Raw genomic sequence first — 23,391 nt, forward strand, 5'->3', positions numbered from 1 at the left:
GCTCAGAAAATCAACAGCCTGTAATGTGAATAATTTCAGTATAATTTCTAAAAACACAATCCAAATATCTTAATTTGTCGATATTGAGAAATGTCTTAGAGGAATTAGGCAAATTATTAAATACGGGCAGCCAAAAAAATATATAAAAGAGATATGTTTGACAATTTTTTTCAAGATACAGTTGAACTAACTTATTGGTAAGCCTTGATTGTGGGAAACATAGTATTAGTGACTTTAAAAGAACACTAAAATGAACTCAAAGCTCAAAATGGATAAAACTGCTAATTATAAATCACTGTCAGACATTACTGGTATTTATCTCTCTTACTTATTTTCTGTCACTTTACTCATACAAAGTAAGCATTTGTATTTCTAATATCACATAAATATTTCCAATATTTGCTTTCTGCTTTAGTATAGTTTGGAAGAAAAAAAATGGAAAAGATTGCAACACTGTACTTCTGTTAAACAGTGCACCCTTGTAGTTTATTTTGCATCACAGACAATGAAAATCATAGGACATAAGTGTATCTAAAATTCTTTGCATACTTAAGAACAGATTTGTACAAATATTTTTTCTTCCAGTTACATTTTCCCCAACATGCCTATACTTTCAATCACATAAAATAGTGACTTGTTAAAATTCAAAGTTCAGCCAGGAGTGGTGGCATCTGTAATCCTAGTAAATCAGGGGGCTGAGGCAGGAGAATTGCAAGTTCAAGACCAGCCTCAGCAAGTAATCAGTAAACTAAGTAATTGATATGCTTTGCTGAATTTTCTGAATGTCTGTATATAAGTAATGTCAATCCAATGGTTAATTATATTTATATGCACAGTGTAATATATAATATAATGTTTTAGGTGTTCATCCTTGATTTTTAAATATAAGGTTGTCATAATTCTGGATTTTCTATAAAAGCCTAAGAAAACATTTCTAAAAGCCACGTGGTCCAGTTACCATAAAACTAAATATAAGCAACCTATGTTATCCAAGTGTTTCAGAAAATTCAACAAATACAAAACTGAAATAAATACTAAAATTTTGTGATATGACAAATTCTCATTGTATATAATATACTTGGATATGTGGAAGCTCTACTTATTAATGTTTGTCAATTCTCTGTACTATACCACCAATTCTCTTGAATACCTACAGTGTTATAGGATTTTGCTGGAGAATACAATTCCTGCCCTATAGCTGGAAGAGGACAAAAGGAAAATTTAACAGAGCTTTATGCTTTAAACAATAACAATTTAACCCTAATATTTATCTTTAGATGACAGGGTAAGTAAATCCTGTTATATCCATCAATGTAATATTATTCAATCTTTAAACAAGGGAAGCCCTCTATGTTCTAATAAGGATATCCAAAATGAATCATTAAGTACCAAAAGTGAGGAATAACATGGTATAGGTAGCACATGACCATGGGAAAAGAACAATAGGTAGTATGAGTATTGACTTGAATTTGCATACATTCATTAGCTCTTGAAAGGGACTTGAACTGTCAATATTGGTTGCCTTGGGCAGAAGAATTTAGTTGAGAACAAAGCAGAAAATGATGATTCTCACTGTATTCCCCTTTTTATCTTTAGCATTATGTAATATATGAACATGCTACCTAAACATATACATAAAAAAATAAAAAGGCACAGGGAGACATGTTAAGAGAAAGTAAAAAGTATTCTATGATAAAATCTGAAAAAAAAATTCTTCATTAAGTTAAAAAAAAAAAAACCAGGATCCACTGAATGGGATAGTAGGAATGAATGTAAGGAAAAGGCACTGAGATGCCTAGGCAACCAAGAATTCATGTGTGTGCATACATGCACTTTTGTACCTGCAATCGGGCCATTCAATTATGAAAGGAAAGGAAGCAGGATTTCACATGAGAGACAGTAAGTCAAATCTTGTGGTCATAGTTAAAATCATCCTGAAAATGATGAGGATTAAAAGTTTAAAAGTTATGATCAGTCTGTAAAGAAACTTGAGACCCAGAAAATCAATCACAGCAAACTGAGGTTTCTGAACTAGGAAGTGATAATTAACAAATAGAAATGTGGCAGCTTGCTCCATTTAGAGCATCCTGAGGATAAGTTCAATACTATTTCTCACTTTACTCTGCCTGTATTTTCCTAAGAATGACTTCAGCAAAGGAAATGGAAGACATTATGAAGGGTGACTATGTGAAGAATTGGTTTCTAAGTAGATGTGAAAGAATAAGGAAAAAACTAAAAAATGATCTTTAGCTTTTCAGTCTAGGAGGGAAAAAATGATTTTGGTTTTAAATATGTTGATTTATAGGTGTAATGAGTCACTAAGTAACAGTGAGGTCAAGGTACAACCAGAAGAATACCAGGATTGGAGTTACAATTGGAATTACTGATATATTGGTTTCCTATAACTGCTATAACAAATTACCATGACTGAGTAGCTTAGATCAACCCAAAGTTCTTCTTTCATGGTTTCTAAGGCCAGAAATCTGAAATCAAGGAAATCAAGGTATTGGAAAGGCCATGATCCCATGGCTTCTGCTGGCTGCTGGTGCTCCTTAGCTGCATGCAGCAGCATGACATCACCTTTGCTTTGTCTTCACCTTATGTGCCCTCTCTGTGGACTCATCATTGGCATACTCACCAGTGGATTTGGGTCTAACTTAAAATTAAGATGCTCTCATCTCTACACCCATAAGTACATACACAAAACACTAGTTTTAAATATGACTTCATTTATTTAAGACCTGGACCTAGGGGAAGACTATTAAAATCACATAGTGAAAATTATCAGCCCATGGATTTAACAAAAGAACAGATGTGCTGCCTCTTAAAGAGTAGAGTGAACATAGTGAATCATGAATTCAGGTATCTCCAATTCAGACAATGGGTAAAAGAGTGACAACAAGGAAAATAAAAATAGGATGTGGTTAAAGTATAAGAAGTTGGTTCCTAGCAGGGTACCATGGTATACACCTGTAATCCCAGGGACTCAGGCAGGAAGACTGCAAGTCCAAAGCCAGCCTCAACAACTTAGCGAGACTCTGTCTCAAAATTAAAAATAAAAGACCTTTTGATGTTGCTCAGTGATAAAGCATCACTGGTTCAATCCCCATCTAAAAAAAACAACAACAAAAACTGACTCCTCCTGGATCTGTGCAAGGTACGGAGGTACACAGTGAGATGCAGCAGAAGATAAAAAATCAGGACCAAAGGGTGACTATTCACATCAAATATGGCCAGGAATGTAAGGAAAAGGCACTAAGATGCCTAGGTAAACCAAGAATTCACGTGTGTGCATACATGCACTTTTGTAATGAATAAATAAAAAATGGTTCTTCAGCTTCTCTAGGGAAAAACAAATAAAATTCTGGGTTCTGCTGAACAATACACCAAAGAACTATCCAGATGTCCAGATCAAAAGAAAAAATAATCAAAAATTGTATAAAGATGTGTAGTTTGCCAAAGGCAACATACTAAAAAAAGATTACTTAACAGAGGGCACCAAGTGGTCATAGAGCAGAGGGCGAGAATCAAAAGAAATAGCTTTCAGTAAGGTCACTGGTAGCACAGTCCAGAATTTTAAGAGACAACCTAGACCTCCTGGGGATCCAAGTACTAAGGAACTTCACTGGAATGGATTAAATGAGGAAATCCAGAAGAAAGATTTATAAGCAGGGGCTATGATGATTTCTATATACAGAAAAAGATGCTTTGGTAACTACTTGAGAGTATAATAACTTACACACTTAGGATGTAATTTTAGGGTAAATACAAGTATAAAAAAACCCTGAAAATGCTTTTGCTATGAAGAAATGCAAAGAAGCTACAAGCACAAAATGAAGTCTCTGACCCTAACTTGGTTCTAGATTTCCTTGCTGGTTCAATCTGATCCTTGCACACACCCAGGCAAGCTATTGTATTCAGGAACTGAATCTCTGGACAGGGTCCTCCACCTGACCGATGGACTCCCACACTCATTTTAAGACTGAACTCAATGATCACCTTTTTTGCAAAGCTTCACTCAACTACCAAGCAGTAACTCTGGAAAAGTTTGTCAGAAAAATGACTCCATCACAGAAAAAAATTCCTGATTTATGAGATTTTACACCACAAACATTAAATTAGACGTCTTAATAGAAATAAGAGAGTTGATTTTCTAAGTAACAACTTCATTAAGCATTTCTTTAAAGAGGTGTTTCTATTCAAATTGCTATGTTCTAAAGACACACATGATAGTTTACAAAAAAACTATAATCAATTTTTTTAAATTAAGAAAGTACCCAAATGCATATTAGGTGATGGGTAGAGTTCATTTCTTGAGGCTAGAATTTACTAAATTTCTGAGGAGGAAATAAAATCCTTCAACCATATATGAGAAGACCACCTGTTGTATTGAATACTTCAAAATAAAAATTGCTCTCAAAGTCATTTAAATCATTGTGTGATTACAAGCAACATAATACATCATCTTATGTTTAATCACATTTACTTGAAAAATCATCTACCTTCCACATGAATAAAGCAAGAATGTTCAGATTGCTTAGTCATAAAAAGCTGTTTGCTAATAGATTCCCAAATTTAGGATTAAAGGGAACCAATAATAATTGGGGGAGTAAAAATAAGACAATAAAGAAAAAGAATAAAAATAAAACTTAAAGGAAAAGGTACACATAGAACAATGCTTTGAACATAAGAACACATAAAGGTAATCACAATATGTTCTATTAAAAGGCTCATTTTAAAAAATAGAGTATTGATTTTAGGTACACACCAGTATTTCCTCTGCAGAATCTCAAAATTAGGTAAAGAAGACATACAAATTAGAAGCCCATGAATTAGCACAAAGACTGTTGTTTAAAAACAGTTTCATTTGAAAATAAGCATTTTCATCTGTAATATATGCATTAAGTAAGACTTAATGTTTATAGACCAGCTATTTGCTTGAAAAAAAAGCTCCTTAAAATAGCAACTTATTCTTCATTGCATCAAACTACATATAATCTTTTCCCAGTACCAATTTTAGTTAAGTACTTATTCATGTTATTACATATTAATAACTGTTACTAACTTTCTTGGGGGTCTAAGTTACGTAACCTTGTCTCATCCTGTAAAATAAAACAAATCTACCCACCTTATCAGTCTCCTCCACACTTGTGGATTTCCCCACACAAGAAGCTGGCCTCTCCTGTATGTTTGTAAGGCCCTGAGGGGCACTCTGAGATGCTGCCATTGGAGGCAATGGAGCACGCCTCCTCTTGGGTGCATCCGATGGCAGGATGTTTGAAACATGTGGTTTGGAAATAGTATTGGACCTCAAAAAAGTTGGGTGGTGCTTATTTATTAGAGGGGTTGCAGGAGCACTTGCAGTCTTATAAGAAAAAGACAGTGTCTACATGCAATTTCAAGATAAAAACCACTTATTTTATACAAGAATAGAAAGGATCAATTAAACTAAAAGGTGGTTCTTTGAAAAGATAAACAAAATTGACAAATACTTAGCTACTAAAAAACCAAAAAAAAAAAGAAAAACCAAACAAAAAGAGATGAAAAAAGGATAATATGACACATATCACTGAAATTCATAGGATCATTAGCAATATTGAGTAAAACTATATACCAATACACTGGAAATTCTAGAAGAAATTAACAAATTTCTGGGCCCAGATGACCTACCATAATCGAACCAATAGGACATAAAAAAATCTAAATAGATCTATAATAAGCAATGAGATTGAAGCAGTAATAAATAGTTTCCCAACAAAAAAGTATAAGAACCAGACAGATTCATTGATGAATTTTTACCAGATTTTTAAAGAACGACCACCAATGCTCCTCAAACTATTCCATGAATTAAAATGGAAAGAAACCCTTTCAAACTCATTCTGCAATATATCACCCAGTTACCAAAACTTGATGAGGATACAACAACAACAAAAAACTATAGACCAATGTCCCTGATGAACATAGATAATATATATCCTCAATAAAATACTTTCAAATGGAATTCAACAGCACATTAAAAAGAGCATATATCATGATCAAGTTGGTTTCATTCCTAGGATGCAATGATGGCTCAATATATATGAATCAATAAATGTAATACAGCATACAGCACATAAATAGAATCAAGAATAAACATCACATGATCATCTCAATAGATGCAGAAAAAGTCCTTGGTAAAATTCAACAGTCCTTCATGATTAAGTTCTGAATAATTAGATATAGAAAGAAGATACCTTATTATGATAAAAGCTATATATGATAAAACTATATCCATCATCATTCTGAATGGGGAAAAACTGAAAGCATTTCCTCTAAAATCAGGAAATAGAGTATCTATTCTCAACCTTTTCATTCAGTACATTGCTTGAAATTTTAGCCAGAGCAATTAGGTAAGAAAAATATATAAAGTGATATAAATATGAGAGGAGGAAGTTGAATTATCCCTATTTGCAGATAATACAATTATATTCTGAGAAAATCCTGAAGATTCCACCAAAGGACTCAAACTGATAAATAAATTCAGCAAAGTAGTAGGGATACAATATCAATATACAAAAATCAATAGCTTTTCTATATATCAGTAATGAATGGACTGAGAAAGAAATCAGTGTTTCTTGAACAAGGAGTCGAAAGATTACTACAGTGAAAATTGGAAAGTAGTGAAGAAAGAGATTAGAGAGTAGAAGATGTAAAGATCCTCCATGTTCATGGATTGGAAGAATTAATATTGTTAAGACAGCCATAGTACTGAAAGTGATCTATGGATTCAATGCAATCACAATCAAAATACCAATGACATCTTTCACAGTTCTTCACAGAAATAGAAAAAAAACATCCTAAAATTCATCTGGAATGAACAAAGACCACAAATAATCAAAATCATTCTGAGCAAAAGGACTAAGGATGTAGGCATTGTAATCCTTTATTTTAAAATATACTATAGAGACCCTCATCAGTATACAAAATATGAAGATGTGAATTTGGTGTCAACATACCTTATATACAATCAAAAATATGATAAATTATGGTATAAAGGTGTATTAAGAATTGTAATGCTAAAATTAAATAAACAAATGACTAAACAATCAAATAAATAAAGTATACTACAGAGCTATTTAATTAAAAAAAACCTGGTATAGACATAAAAACAGATATCCATGGATACAAAAAAAAGAATATAAAGAGGCTGGAGTTATGGCTTAGCATTTACTTGCCTAGCACAAATGTGAGGCCCTGGGTTTGATCCTCACTACCACATTAAAATAAAGGTATTATGTAAAACTACAACTAAAAAAATAAATATTAAAAAAAGAATATAAACATAAATAAGATATATCTCCCTATTTACAGATAATACAATTTTCATTACAATTTCTCTCTCTCTCTCTCTCTCTCTCTCTCTCTCTCTCTCTCTCTCTCTAAATATATATATATATAAATGAATTGAGGACCCAGAAATAAACCCATGTATCTTCAGACAGCTGATCTCAATAAAGTTCCAAAAGTCATATACTGGAGAAAAGCCTTTTCAACAAATGGTACTAAGACAACTGGATATCCACATGCAGATGACTGAAACTAGATTTCAATCACCCTGAAGAAAAATCAACTCAAAATGGATCAAAATCTTAATTTAAGACTTTGAAACTACTGGAAGAAAACATATAGGAAATACTTCAAAATACTGGAACATGCAATGATTTCCTGAATAGTACTTTGATATCTCAGGAAACAAAAGCAACAATTGACAAATAGGATTACAATAAATCAAAACTCTGCTGCACAGCAAAGGAAACCACCAAGAGAGTGAAGAGAAAATCTATAGAATGGGGAAAAATCTTTGCCAGCTATTCATCTGACAGAGAATTAATCTTCAGAAAGAACAAATATTCCAATCAGTAACTGGACCAATGATCTGAACAGACATTTCTCAAAAGAATACAAATACAAGACAACAAATATATGTAAAAATAATATCTTTAGCCTTAATAAATCACAAAAAACTACATGGAGATTCCTGTCACCCTATTCAGAATGGCTCTTGTCATATAAATAAACAAACCAAAGCAAAAGCAAAAAATAAAATAACAAATGCTAGTTGAAATGTGGAAAAAATATGAATCTGTATAAACTGTTGATGAAAATGTAAATTAGTATAGCTGGTATGGAAAACCGTTTACAGATTCTTCAAAAAACTAAAAATAGATTTACCATAAAATCCAACTAGAGCTGGGCATAGTGGTGCATACCTGTAATCCCAGCAGTTTGGGAGGCTGAAGTAGGAGCACCAAAAGTTCAAGGCCAGCCTCAGCAACTAAGCAAGGCCCTAGCAACTGAGTGAGACCCTGTCTCAAAGTAAAAATAAATAGGGGATGTCAATGGCTAAGTACCCCTGGCTTCAATCCCTAGTTCCCCCCTCCCCATCACCACTACCAAAAGAAAAAAAAAATCCAAATAGACCATTCCTTAGTGTTTTTTCAAAGGGTAAAAAGTGAGAAGGAGATGAATTGAAGTAGAAAAGAAATTATTGGGAAGGGGGAAGGATACTGGGGGGTGGGCAAAGAGCAAGAGAAAGTAGAATGGAGGGTAGACATGATCAAAATATGATACATGTATATATGGAAATGTCAGAGTATAACCCAATACTTTGTATAATATATATTGATAATAATAATAGTAATAAAAATGCACAAGATGATCTTGAAACAATTAAGAAAACTATGAAAATATATTGGAGTTTATGTTAGAAGGACTCAGGATGGTTTCTAATGCAAAAATCTGAACAAATTTGGTGTCATGACTCCATAATTGAAACAATCACATAAGTTTCATTCTGTGCTTTCATAATGATACTAAGAAAAGAACGCTTCATCATGTTCATGCTAGAGAACAACTCCATTATTTAAAAAAAAAACATCCAGTAAAGAGAAAGAAATTATCCCATTTTCATATGACCTTTTCTGACTGAATTTGATCTGGGGAGTCAAATTGCTGATATGAGTGCGTTTGTTTTATAGAAATATCTCAACAAACAGTTAAAAGTAATGTTTACATACACTCTTGTCCTTTATCAATTACTGTTTAAGATGCAGACAATAATTGTTGATGGCTAACATTAGAAAAGATGATAACATGTTACTGTCAGTTAATGGTAACACAAAAATAATACCTATGAAGTTTTCTTTCTTTTTTCTCTATTTTTTTGGAGGCAGAGTCTCCCTATGTTGTACAGGCTGACTCCTGGGCTCAACCAATCCTCGTACCTCAGCGTCCAGCGTAGCTGAAACTACAGGCGAGTTCCACCATGCCTGGCTACTATATTCTTGCCAGAGATGTGTCACTAAAACCTGATTAAGGCTCTAGATTTAATAGTCAAATTTCAGGAAATAGAGGGGACAAAGAAACATGTGACAAGGATACATTACCAAAATTTTGAGTAAGACAAACTATAAAACAAATGACCTGGTTTTGTCAACAAACCAATTGCAAATAAAAAAAAATTAGGACAGGAATAAATTTCAAAAGCATTCTTTTACAAAAAACAAGGGTTTTATAGCAAATCACAATGTAATTTCAATGACATTGAAAACAAAGCACTGTGTGTCAAAATTTGATATAGCTAAAGCAGAGTATAGAAAATATACATTCTTAAATGTTTATTTAAAATAAACGTTCAATAAATTAAATAAATCATGATAATGTAGGGACTTCTCTAGGAAGGCAAAGATAGTACCAATAAATACTAATGCAATATGTCTTGATAGCATTAAAGAAAAACTATATTCCACAAATTAAAACTCATATCTGATAATCCAAATATTAATTAAGTAGCATGCATTCTGCATGAAAAGCCTAACAATAGTAACAATTAATAATGATAAACAGGTGGATAGGACTTTATGTTTAAAGAATTTTTCATAGGCCCATTTTACTTCTTGGAACATCTTTTTGAAGGAGTTATCAACAGTTATAATTCTAAGCCCTTCTTATTTGAGTAATGCCAGCATTTACTCTATAGATATAAAGAAATATAAGCAATGTTATCACTCGAATTCACATCCAAGGAGCCAGGTGATCAGAGATTTGAATAAATTGCACAAAGATACACAGGTTATACATGGTAAAACTAAAACCAATATCTATTTAAAGACTTTCTGTAATACTTGTGGTTTTTCCTTTTTATGCCGCTATTTCATTTTAAGATAGAATCCCCTAATAGATAAATATATAAACATACACACAATTAAGTTTAGTTAGAAGAACAGGTGAAAAATTCATATGGCAGCACAATAAATAATATAACCAGAGTGCCAAGCATGGTGGCACATGCCTGCAATCCTAGCTATGGAGGAGGCTGAGGCAGGAGGATCACAAGTTCAAGGCCAACTTGGGCAATGTAGCAAGACCATGCCTCAAAATAAAGCAATTCTTACAAGGGCTGGGGATGTAGCTCAGTGAAGAGCACCCTTAAGTTCAATCCCTAATACTGGGAGAATATTTATTTATTTATCTGGAGAGTATTTCAAATAATGATTTTTCCAGACATCTTGTCATCCTGTGCACTAGTTAACCCATCTTCCCTAAAGTTCTAAGTAGGTATCACTACAAGTCAAAGTGAAACACTAAGACAAGTGAAAATTTGAGCCTATTTTAAAAAACAACTCTATACTATAGTTTTCAATGTTACCAAACAACCTAAGAGCTGAGGACACTTACAGCACTTTGGAATGACCTGTAGACACTGTAAAAAAAAAAAAAAAAAAAAGCTTTCTTAATCTTATTCAGAGCATTCAGTCATCTGTAAAATCACATACTTCCACTGCTGGAAGGTGTAGTAGCAATCTATACATTCAACACCTTTAAAATGAGTTACAAAAGATTATGAAGTTTGCTTAGGGTTAAATACATACAGAGTAGCAAAGTTAGGAGCAGAAGCCAAGTACAAGTAACAGTGCTGTTTCTGGAAGGAACACAGAAACCATTTTTTTCCAATTTTTGTGCGTAAAGGCAGACGTGGGGGAGGGGGCGCTTACCTCCAGCCCTTCAAAAGGGACAAAGCTGGTCCTGGCAAACCCATCGATGATGTCCTCTTTGGCCAAGGTGGACTCGCTCCGCTTCCTCCGCGGGGGTCTGGGCAGGACCAGACGGAGGACAGGGGCTTCCCATTGTCTTCCTCCTAGGAGCCCGACGACAAAGCGAGCCAGGGCGCCTGAGTCCAGCCGGCCCCACCGCCCGACGAGCCAACTCCCAGACGGACCGGGAGCGCATCTCCCGGTCTCGCTGCGACCGTGACCGCAGCTTTTTGCAGAGTCCAAGGCCCCGATCCGGTCCATCCATGGCTCTGCCACGCCGGGGTCCCCGCGCTCACCGCCCAAGCGCCACAGACTCCAGCAGCGGTTGGTCCCAGAAAAAAATTGACACGGAGCTCTCCCTCCCGCCGCAGGGCGTCCCTCCGCCCCGCGCAGACGCTTACCGCCCGCACCCGCCGGCGAGCCCGCAAAGGTCGCAGCAAAGTGGGGGCGCGGAACTTCGCCCGCCCTTGCGCGGGAGAACGCCCCCGCCCCCGCCCCCGCCCCCGCCCCCGCCCCCGCCGCTGCTCACGCAGGAAACTCACCGCCCAGCCACAAGAGGTCCAAGCGGTGCAACCTGAGCCCAGGGCATGCGCGCTGGGGCAGCCGGGCCTGCGCAATGGGGGTAGCGGGGCGCCCCGCAGGAGGGGGGGCGGGGTCCGCGCGGGGGGCGGGGGGCGAGGGCCGCGCGGGGGGCGGGGGGGGGGTGCGAGGGCCGCGCGGGGGGGCGGGGGGCGCGCGGGGGGCGGGGGCCGCGGGGGGGGGCGGGGGCGGGGGGCGGTGGGCCAGGGCCGCGCGGGGCCTGCCCTCCAGAGCGCCCTGCCACGCGCCCCCGACCCCCCCGCACTAACCGTGGGTCTTTCTGGGACACTTGCTCCTCCACCCGCCTGAGGAGCCCCAAGGTGTTTCCCCCAGGGGACCCTTGGGGTCGGAGGAGGAGGCTCGGGGCCAGGACGGCCCCGGGCGCTCCGGCCTGGGCATGACCAGGCGCCGCAGAGGGAGCGGGCATCAGGTCGCGCGAGGCCCCGCAGCGCTCCTGCAAACTTTTCCTCACATGGCGCCAGTGAGGGAGGCCGAGCCTCCACTTACAAATTAATCATACTCTTTCATGGGCTCCAGATTCTTTCTAAGTGTTGGCTTTGCTAAATACCCAATGAACTTAGCCTTTAGGATATTTACAATGGCTCTTAATGAACTTGTATTCCAAGTAAGCCTTTTCTCTATTTTTTTTCTTTTGAAGCGACAGCACATTCACAGAAAAGTTGCATAAATAACACATAAACTCCTATATATTTGGTCAGTAATTTGTTTTTAACATTTTGCCACAAACTTCATCATTCTTGTGCACCATTTTACTCCTTTTAAGAGTAGTTTTTGACACTTTCCAGTTCCTTGGAGAAGAACAGGAAATATTTCTGATTGCTTTTGAGATCATTTTTGGAATAAATGAAAAAATCAAATGTATCACAAATTATCAAATATTTGATATTTGATATTGACTCCTTTAATATTTCAGTGGTATATTTTAGAATAAGTATTTTCTTTCTTTCTTTTCTTCCTTCCTTACTTTCTTTTATCTTTTTTTTTTTGCAGAAGCTCAGTACAGTGATACATTTCAGGGAATTAGATATTGATAAAGATCTATTACCTAATCTACATTTCATATTCCAGTTCTGTCAGTATTCCCAGTAACATTTTTAGGATATTTTTCCCCATTATAAGATCTAGTCAGAATTTTACTACATTCTCCCATTTCAATTTGCAATATAAATACTTCTTCAGTATTTATCTTTCATGACTTATTCAAATAACTAAGGTCAAACACACTTAACTAGGTAAATCATTATTCATCCAACAAATTCACATGAATTTTTATCTGATTGCTCTATGCAGATTTAGTGAGATCTACCATGGTGGTCTCATAATATTACTTGTATTAACCACTTATATTGTAATTCAGTGTTCTTCATTAAAATGTAAACACCTTAAAATATAGTTTTTCTATTGATTTTTACTAGAGTTCCTACACATGGGAAGTACCCCCCCAAAAAAAACCTGGCAGAATTTACTAAAATAAATGACATATTTTATAAACACTTAAAAATTAGATATTAAACCAATAAAGATTACTATTTTATATTTCTCTGTCCATGTTCTCTCATGCATTATCTTATTAATCTTTATTACATCCCTGTAAGATAAGCCTTTTTATCATAAACATGGCACAAATAAAGGAAGTAAAGCACAGAGAAGTGAAGAATGTGCCTAAAAGGTTTAGGAGGTGTAACAATACACCTTCCCCTGAAGCTTTAAACTAGAGACCTCCTAAAAAAAGGAAACAATACTTTCTCTAAATTTGCTGAAGTCAGAGAGTACATATGTCTTTAGCAATGAAGGACAGAATGATATTTTCATGTGAATGTAAAATTATATCATAAAGAATTTGTGAATTGGGAAATGAGATTATTTTCTTCTTCCTATTAATGATTGAAGAATGTTTTTAAAACTAAAATTCATCTTTATAAAGAGTAGTTCATATGAATTAATATGAGGAAAAAATGAAAAACAAGATTTATAATCAACCATGTCCGAGGGGACCGATTTGTAAAGAGCAAAAAAGAAAAATGTTTTCTACAAAAAGAACTTTAAAATACTGCTATCACTAACAGCAATTCAGCAATATATTTGAAAATAAATTTTAGGCAACTGTGTATGTATGATATCTAACAATTTCTCATTATATAAATGTTTTTCCATCTGACCATATAATGTATGTGCTTTGGGGAAACAAAATTCAAAAACTATTTAAATACTAAGTTCACAAATAGATTTTTCTTGTCACTGAAGTAGATAGCCACTTTAAATTAAAACAGTGGCTTAAATCTACTCTGATATTGTGTTTTATATTCCTAAAGAAAGTGATAACCTTAAGTCACACTAGTCCAGCCTTATTTCTTATGATTCTCATTCCAAAGTATCAGGAAACTGAACTGATTTTGAATGAGTACTAATTAGTATTAAAATACTAAATAGTATCATGGAAATCATGTCTCCAATCCATGTCCTGAATGTATAAAGAATTTCTATTTATAAATTATTTAAAAATTCTGGTTAGAGAATGGGCACAGGACTTACAAAGATATTTTTTCAAAAAAAGGGCCAAAAAGGTACTCAACACCACTAATCCTTAGGGAATGATATGTGCAAGGTAGCCAAAAGGTGGAAGGAATCCCAAGAATTCGTCAATAGATGAGCAGATAAACAAAATGTGGTACATATATAAAAAAGAATATTGTCATCTCTCAAAGTTATGTATGTAAGCATCACTGATAATGGTGTTTGTTGTACTAAATTTTCTTCCAGTTTTCTGCATAAGATGTAATTTATTTTTTATGGTTGAAATTTTTTTTTGCTTTTATTATATTTTATTTTTCTGTGGTGCTGAGGATCAAACCCAGAGCCTCACACTTGCTAGGTGAGAACTCTACAAGTGAGCCACAACCCCAGCCCAACAATGTGTTTCTATTACTGATAAAACTTGCTATTATGAACATTCTTTTGTGTAAATTATTTTAACAATATTTATTGAACACCTACTATGTGCCAGGTACTGTGATTTTTTTTTGTCCTAAGTGGTTTTACATGACAGTAAAGCAGAATTCATTTTGACACAATGTACACAAATGGAGCATACATTCTCATTCCTCTGGTTGTACATGGTGCTGAGTCACACCAGTACTGTAATTATACATGTATATAAGCTAATAGTGTCTGTTTAATTGTAATGTCCTTCCCATCCTCAATGCCTCACCCTCCCCTCACTCTCCTTTGCACTATCCAAAGGCCCTTCATTCTTCCCTACCCCCACTCCCACTGTGGATCAGCATCTATTTATCAGAGAATACATTCAGCCTTTGGTTTCTTGGAATTGGTTTATATCATTTAGCATGATATTTTCTAGTTCCACCATTACACTTGCAAATGACATAATTTTATTCTTGTGCATGTCTCTTGGTATACTTATGCAGTTAATTACTCTGTAGTACATATTCAGGGATAAAAATGTTTTGTCATCAAGTATGTATATCTTCAAGTTTAAGAAATAATACTAAGCAGTTTTCCAAACTAGTACAGATTTCACTGCTACTAGAATACATAAAAGATCATGTTGCTCTTTATACATATTTTCAATTATTAAGTTCTGTCATATGTGTGTATGTAATGGTATCTTGTGGTTTTAATTTGTATTTCCTTGAGTAGTAATAATGAGCTTGAATATATGTTCACTGGCCATTTGGATAATCTTTTGTGGAGTTATTAAAATTTTTCCCGTTTTAAGTATTTTCTCTTGGCTTATCCTTCCATTTTACACTTCTATTTGTTTTTCAAATCTGCCATGCTTGAATTAAAACTAATGATATTCCATATTTATGCCAAGGATTACAGTTTTGTTGACTACACATGGATGGTTTCCTTGTAAAAATTATTTAAAACTTTAAAGTACCTAGTAAGAGAGAGTAACTGCTCTTTGCATCTGCCTTTGGAACTGGTTGACCAGTGTGTGGACACCACTGCACTGCAACACAGGACCTGGGACTGCCATTGGTCCTCATTCCCACTTGCCACACATACCCTTTAGGCCAGTTCCCACGGGGAGTCTCAGGACGGGAGAGTTAAGAGGTGCTGCTGGGTATGGCACCAGAGTCCTCCCGCTTCTGAAGGTCAGGCTTAGTTCCAGGGACAGTTGTCACTTGGAAAGGTTCCACAATGCCTGGGACAACTCACCACCTAGAAAATACACATTCCCATAAAAACAAAACTCCACACTGTCATTATGCTATTATTCAACTATTGCAAAACCGGATTTATATCTAGCTCAAATGATGTGTTATAATTTGATAAATTTTTATCTGTACATATTGAACAATTTCTTATTAAAGGAAAGTTGAAGATCTGATAGATATAATCTAATTATAATATCTAATTACAGGATGAAATAAATCACTAAAACCAGCTTAATGAGTCTTAAATACTAATTAATATTCAGACAAGAAGCAGGAATTGTGACATTGCTGTCAGCGGAGGAAAAACAGGCGCACCTGAGCGAGCAGGTCGTCTGTCATGTGGATCTGAAGTGCCCACTCCCTCTGCATCGTGCCAGGGACACCAGAGTCAGGAAGCTCCTGCTAATGACAGGCGGCCATGAGCGCCACTCATCATGTGGACATGCTGAGGGGAGACCGTCTTGCTAAAATCAGCTGGGGAGTCTGGACGGGAGCTGACCAGTCATGTTGCAAAGAGCGACAGTTTCCAGAATGAGTAGGAGTGCGGGTCTGCTAGAGGCAGGTGGCTGTGACAGGTGTGCAGGCAAAGTGGGTTACAGTGTGCACACTGGCACGCTCTTCAACACAAAGGGGCAAACCGGGTAGACCTGGCCAGACTGCCCCACTCGAGTGCCCGTCCCACCACCAGCAGGAATCTGGGGACTCGGCCACCTCTTCCTGCCGTGCTGTCCTCTCGCACAGGGTCATCCACTTGTGTGTGAGGTCAGCTGGGTTCTCTCCAGGTAGCGCAAAGGGTGCCTGGGTGTGTTCAGTGCCCATTAGTCCCTTGTCCAGCTGCACTCTCCCAGCTCAGGAGGCCCAGGCTCTCCCTTCAGGGCTCTGTCGGCCCAACTCTGCCATGGGTGACACCATTGCATTCCAGGTCCACAGAGAAGAGAGCCAGCACCAAGTACAGTGACAGCGCACACTGTGCTTAATTATATGTATGTAATCCCAAGAAAACAGCTAAAAATTCATCAGAATAAAGATGTTTGATGAAATCAACATAAAAAATCAATTATATTTCTACACACATCAACAAAAATCAAGAAATTAAGAAAACAATTCTATTCACAATACTATTGAAAAGAACAAAATCATTAAAAATAAACTTAACAAAATAATTATAAAACTTATACTCTGAAGATTATAACTGTTGAATTAATTTGAGGAAGCCTTTATGAATGAAAATGTCATTTGATCATAGATCAGAAGACTCAGCATCGTTAAGATGACAATATGTCCAAAATGGACCCGCATAGTCAACACAATACCTATTAATATCCCAGATCCCAGTTTTTGCAGAAATTGCCAAAATGATTCTAAAATTTGCATGAAAATTCAAGGAATACAAAATATTTAAGGCAGCCTTTAAAGAAAAACAAAACAAGCCAGATGCATTGGCACATGCCTATAATCCTGAGGCAGGAGGATTGCTACTTTGAGGCCAGAAAGACCTTAAGAAACATAGTGAGACTCTGTCTCAAAAAGTAAAAATGGTTGGGAATGTGGCTCAGTAGTTAAGCACCCCTGGTTCAATCCTCTGTAAAAAATGAATAAATAAATAAAAACAAACTTTAAGGACTCATGTTTATCATTCCAAAATATGCTTTATGCTAAGTAATTAAGACTAATAACTGAGTCAGCTGGAAAATAGAGACACTAATAAAAAGGGAAGTAAAATAGAAAGAAAAATACAAATATTAAGTGTTACTCATAAAAGGTTCACAGTCGCTGGCATCCCACTGTGGCCGCAGCCAGTCCAGAGTGGGAGCAGCCTGGGACAGCCACTCCGGACCCATTTTATGTGATTTATTTGCTCGATATTTTCTGGTTAAATGAAAAACTGTGTGAGTCATCTTAACCTATCCCGTGTCAAGGCTGTAGCAACTGTCACCTCGGAGACATGGGAAGAGGGCGATTTAGGTCAGACAGACACCCTGAGCTGCAGTGTGGTGGGAGGGGGAGGGGGAGATTCAGTGTTGGAGGACTGCAGAGAGAAAGTAGTCCTTCTGCGGAAAAATAGAGGCCAAAGGTCTTGTCCTAGTGAGGGAAGGGAGAAAGCTCTTCCTAGTAGCTCTGGAGGGCAGGAAGAGGGAGACAGACTGGGCTCAGTATTCAGGGGGAGGGCACGGTCCTCACTGTTCCCCAGGACTGGCCCTCAGGAGTGTGCACCAGAGGCCCCTATTCCAGGATGGCCTCGGTTCAAAATGACTCCAGCTGCGCTGCCTCTTTTCCCAACAGGGTCACATCCTGAGGAGGAGGGGCTGGGGTGGGAGGGGCCCTTCAAGCCCCCCACCCACTCCCTGGCCTTTATTCCAAGAGCAGGAACTGGGCCACATCCTGTTCCTAACTGTCCAAAGTCATGCTTTCCCTTTAAAAATGACACACCTGTCTTAAATGAGTCTCAAAATCACTTGCAGATCTGAAATGTCAGTTTTCTACCATGAACTGTTTTCATGCCAGAATTAAATCCGTCAGATACTCTGGTGCCTTAGCTTGTAATCCCTGCAGAACAGGATGGAAACCTCAGGTCAGCAGCTGTCCTGTGCAGCAGGATTCCCAGGCTCCCAACCTACCTACCTTCGAAGAGGCACAGAGGAGACAGAAAAGTGATTAGCACATGAGCCGGAGGGGGCGAGAACAGGACGGGCTTCAGGAGGAACCTGACCAAGAACCCTGAAAGACGGCACCAGACCTGAGTGTTTATCAGCGTTCAATGAACATCTGCTGTGATTGTTCAAACCAACAGAGAAACGCTAATTTAAGGAAAGATGAGTTGGAAAAAGAGAAAGAAACTAGTGAAGGTTCAGAAATACAAGTCCCGAGTCCCTCCAAGAAGACTGCAGCCCCCACCCAGGTAGGCAAGGGCGAAGCACATCAGACAGGGAGACTCCTGCGTGGAGCCAGCTCCTCCCAGGAGAGTAGAACCCAGAGCTTCACGGTGTACAGACCCTAGCTCACCACAGGCCATCACTGCATCCTGGATAGAAAGGAAATAATTATCAGAAAGTGTGCTCCTCCGTAAGGAAAGGGTGCTCCAGCGACACCCAGGATGCCTGTCTGCCTCCGATGCCACCTGCGCCCTCCCCAGTGCAGTCGAGCTGCTGACAGCGCTAACCCTGTCCTCAACTCCCAGTCTTTCTCCTTGCCCTCCTGCAAAAGGCACGTGTGGGGCGGCATCCAAGGGAGGTCCCGGAGCACCCTTCCACAGGAGCGTGGAGTGGCGTCCTAGGTTGGTACTAAGCACCCTTCCAAAGGAGTGCAGGACCATCCAGAGCACCCTTCCACAGGAGTGTGGGGCGGTGCCCGAGGGTGGTCCTGAGCACCTTTCCACAGGAGCGCAGGACCACCCAGAGCACCCTTTTACAGGAGCGTGGGGCCTCATCTGAGGGTGGTCCTGAGCACCCTTCATCGGATGCTGGCTTTGATGTCTGGCCAAGGCCAGCCCTGCTCAGCCAGGTGTTCCCAGAGACTTCAGCTTTGACTCCATTCCTGTCCTCAAAGGAATCGGTGGCCTGTGGTCGTGCCGTGTGTCTTCAGTACTGTGGTGTTTTCCAGGGCTCCTTAGGACTCCATTTATCTGCTCCCTCCTTGGGGGCTCCCTGCGTCAGTGAACACAATCCATCACACAGAAGGGAAGCGGTCAGCCTGGAGTGTGCTGACTGGTTTTCCCAGGACTTTGGACCTAGCTTAAGCCTCCCTTGGATGCTGCTGCTCTTGATAACAGCATGTGGGACAGAGGGTCCTGGTGGCTGTTGGTGGCCCACACGCCCACCCTGGCTTGGGGGTGAGGGTTCTACAGTAAGTGCACTCTAAAGGCTCAGCTCCCCTCTAATCCAGAGCCTGAGTTTGGGGAGGGTCACACAGTGACTGACCTGGCCAGGACATGTCTGTCCTACAGACCTTTATCAGGCTCACAGAAGACCCAGACCCGTATGGCGCCCAGGCAGACAGCAGGGGTCTATATACAATTGAATACACAGCCTGATTCAATCTAGCATCATCCAGTCACAGCAATTATAGACAGCTTAACTTAATTATCATCATCTTAATGGCTCTCCTCTCAACCATTACTTCTGACAAGCTGGGGGGCGGGTTGAAAACCCTCATGAGGCTTGAGACAAGAACTCTGGTGTGTGCGGCTTTGGGCGAGTGGGGTTTTGCAAAAGCAGCGTAGTCGAGATTCAAGTCCCAAAACAACATGTCGTTGACCCATGTAGAGTGCAGTTCAGTGGGCTTTGGCATTCCATGGTGATGCACAACCCACAGCACTGCCAGTTTTAGAATCTAATTTCCTCAGGAAGAAATCCCATCCACTTTGTCATCACTTCCAGTGGGGCAGAGTGCCCACACCCCACTCTGGCAGCCACCACAGTGCTTCATGTCTCTATAACACCTGCTCCAGGGGTTTCTCTGAACCACAGCGTACTGTGCTACAGGCTCTTATAACTGGCTTCTCCTGCTTAACGTGTTCTCAGAGCTCATCCACATCGAGGCAGATGTCAGTTCTTCATTTCATTTTGTAGCCAAATGAGATCCCACTGCCTGGTATGATACATTCTTTATTCACCTGTCAAATAACAAACTTTTGGTCGTTTCCACCTTTTGGAATAATGGTGCTATAAACATCCGTGTGGCAGTGTGTGTGCATGTGTTTTCACTCCTCATGGAACGTGTCTGGGAGAACTTCTGGGTCACACAGTAGCTAACTTCGTGTTCATAAGTGAGGAAATGCACAGGTGTGTTCCAAAGCAGCTGTACCCTGTGCACTCCCTCCCGCACATGAGGTTCCTGACCTTCCAGGAACTGACAGTTCATCCAGCCCTTCAGGTCTAGCCATCCTGCTGGGTGGAAGTGCTGCTCACTGTGCTGTGCTTGAACCTGACTTGTGAGTAACAACGTCCAGAGTCCTTATCTATATGCTGACTGTGGGATCTGGGTTGTGGACCTCAGCAGAGCCCCCAGCACCAGTTTCAAAGGAGGAGGCCCATGGAGCAGGGACTGAACCTGACGCTGGGCAGCAGGCTGCTCTCCGGTGCCAGGACCACCTGGTTTAAAGGGAGTGTACGTAGACACTGGGCCTGCAAATCTGTGGAGCTCTGGACAGACGGCACGTCTCTGCTTCTTCTCTCTGTAACCCCTGGAGTTAACAGGTTGTGCTCCTGGTGAGGGAGAGTAGAAGTTGTGATGTGACACACCGCTAAGCCAAGTTCACAATAATGCACCATTTTTTACTCCAGAACTCATAATGCAGTATGTTTTTTGGTACTGAGAATTGAATCCAGGAGTGCTGGACCACTGAGCCACATCACCACCCTTTTAATTTTTTATTTTGAAGCAGGGTCTTGCTAAGTTGCTGAGGCTGGCCTTCAACTTGCAGCCCTGGGCCTCAGCATCCTGAGTTGCTGGGCTTACAGGGGGCACCCTCACATCTGACTTATACTGTGATTTCTAATATGGTATTTCATGTCACGGTGGCAGTGACCTCTCCAGGTTGGTATTCCGTCTTCTTTCAAGTGGAACTGACGTAATAGGAGATGACTCAGTCTCCCCAAACTGCTGGTGTTGGATGAACTGAAATGACAGGTTCTGGGTATTCTCTCACCTTGGTCTCCCCAGGAGCCAGGGTGTGCCCTTGGGGAGTCCACAGGTGGTAGAAATGAAGTGGACATGCCACTCTCCTGTCCCTGAGGCTGTCTGACTGGAGATGGACCTGGGGAGCTAGCACCTGGCATTGTCAGCAGAGCTAAGTGTGTTCCAAGAGCAACGTGAAGTGGGGCAGGAGCAAGCCCTTGGTCAGACCCTGCAGTAGACCCACACCCTGTTGGATAGGAGTGTGACCTCTCCTCTGTGTGTTGAAGCAGAATCACTAGCTGTGTCTTGTGTAGCTTGCACAGGTCACGTACACCACTGTGTCCCAAAACTAGTTTCACAAAGTCTAGTGCTTAGACTTAACAAAGCAACTGCCCAGTGAATTAGCATCCATTTCCCTTGGCTGGTGGTAGATTAATTAAGCCTAGTGAACTGGCTTGGCATCAGACTGATGAGGATTCCAACTCTCCATTTATCTGTCTACATCTATTCAAGAAGGTTTGATCTATGCAGGCCACAGTTTTCACAACTGACATGCACAGGCCATTGTGACATGGAGACAAGGACTCCTTCTGGATGAAACATCTAATAAGGTGTCTGGCAAGGTCAGTTCTTGGTAAGGACAGACAAAATACTAGTATAAAGTAAGTGCTTCCCAGCCTGAGTGTGCAGGAGGTCAGCTTGGCAGAGCTCACACTTGGCACCTGAAGGAGAGTAACCATGTCTAAACAGAAAAGGAATCCAGTGATGGGGGGACTGATATGTAAGACCATCTTCCAACCATCGCCGAAGTCACCAGAGCAAAGCCCAGGTTGTCAAACTCATCAAATATATATCATGTTGGTCCCCTGAAGGAATGAGAAAGAAATAATCAATAGTTATGGCAAATGGGTTGATTTTGGATAGGAGACCATCCAAAAGTAAGACTGTCTTTAGTTAGGTGTTAGATTATAGCAGTGATCATATCCGCTATATAGAAGCTTAGTGCCCCTAATCCCCAGAGTGTGGATAATTCGTGTGTGCGCATGCTGACAGTTTGTCTCACTAGTCACTTTTCAAAAGTTAAGAGGGCATCTACATACATGTATTCTTCTATCCATCAACCCAGCTATGTTTTCATTTACCTATCTACATATCATCCATCCATCCATCCATCTATCCATCCATCCATCTATCCCACCAACCATTTTTTTCCATCATTCCATCCATCTTACATTCATCCACTAATCCATCAGTATACCCTCTCATTCATGTACCCTTCTATCCATGCATACACTCATCCAACCAATTCACCCAGCCCAATGTTTATTAAGCACCTACCTATGCCAAGGCAGATATTAGGCATGAACAGTCCTGACCCTGTACAATCCCCCTTGTAATCAAATAGGCAGATGTCAAAAAACAATTACAATAATCAAGCACACATAGAATCTGTCAACAAGGAAATAAGTACCTACAAAGAGTGGGTCTGACAATCTACCCTCAGGATAACAATAACTATTTTGTGTGTGTACCAAGGATTGAAACCAGGAGTGTTTAACCGCTGAGTCACATCCCCAACCCCTTTTTAATTTTTTTTTTATTTTAGACAGGATCTCATTAAGTTGCTGAGGCTGCTTTGAACTTGTGATCCTCCTGCCTCAGCCTCCTGAGTTGCTGGGATTACAGGCGTGTGCCACCATGCCCAGCAGCAATAAGTTTTGAATTCCCAATAAAACCAACGTTTCTGAGCCACGTTCTTACCTAGGTGGTCTGGGGCATGTGATGGCTGTTCAGTTCTCCCACGATGAGAGGTGTGGATGATATTCTCATTATTGAAGGCTTGCTCCAAATCCTAATTGCTGACTGATTGCCCTATCCTTCACTCTTAGGTTGTTTCCTTGAAGCCACCTCAAGTTGTGAAG

At 39.6% G+C, this 23,391-nt stretch overlaps 1 protein-coding gene across 7 annotated transcripts in view; it reads right to left on the reverse strand.

Moving 5' to 3' along the window:
- Positions 1-11,723, reverse strand: part of LOC144372837 (uncharacterized) — a 59,234-nt gene extending 47,511 nt beyond the window's left edge. For 5 of the 7 annotated variants that reach the window (XM_078036081.1, XM_078036076.1, XM_078036080.1 and 2 more), the window contains exon 1: positions 11,034-11,541. The gene's annotated coding sequence lies outside the window, so the exon portion shown is untranslated. Of the gene's footprint in view, positions 1-10,716; positions 10,742-11,033; positions 11,542-11,614 lie in introns of those variants that run through there. The other 2 variants (XM_078036075.1, XM_078036078.1) reach the window with 2 other exon arrangements.
- Positions 11,724-23,391: the final 11,668 nt, after the last annotated feature.

Source organism: Ictidomys tridecemlineatus, unplaced genomic scaffold, assembly GCF_052094955.1.
Source record: "Ictidomys tridecemlineatus isolate mIctTri1 unplaced genomic scaffold, mIctTri1.hap1 Scaffold_170, whole genome shotgun sequence".
NCBI lineage: Eukaryota > Metazoa > Chordata > Mammalia > Rodentia > Sciuridae > Ictidomys > Ictidomys tridecemlineatus.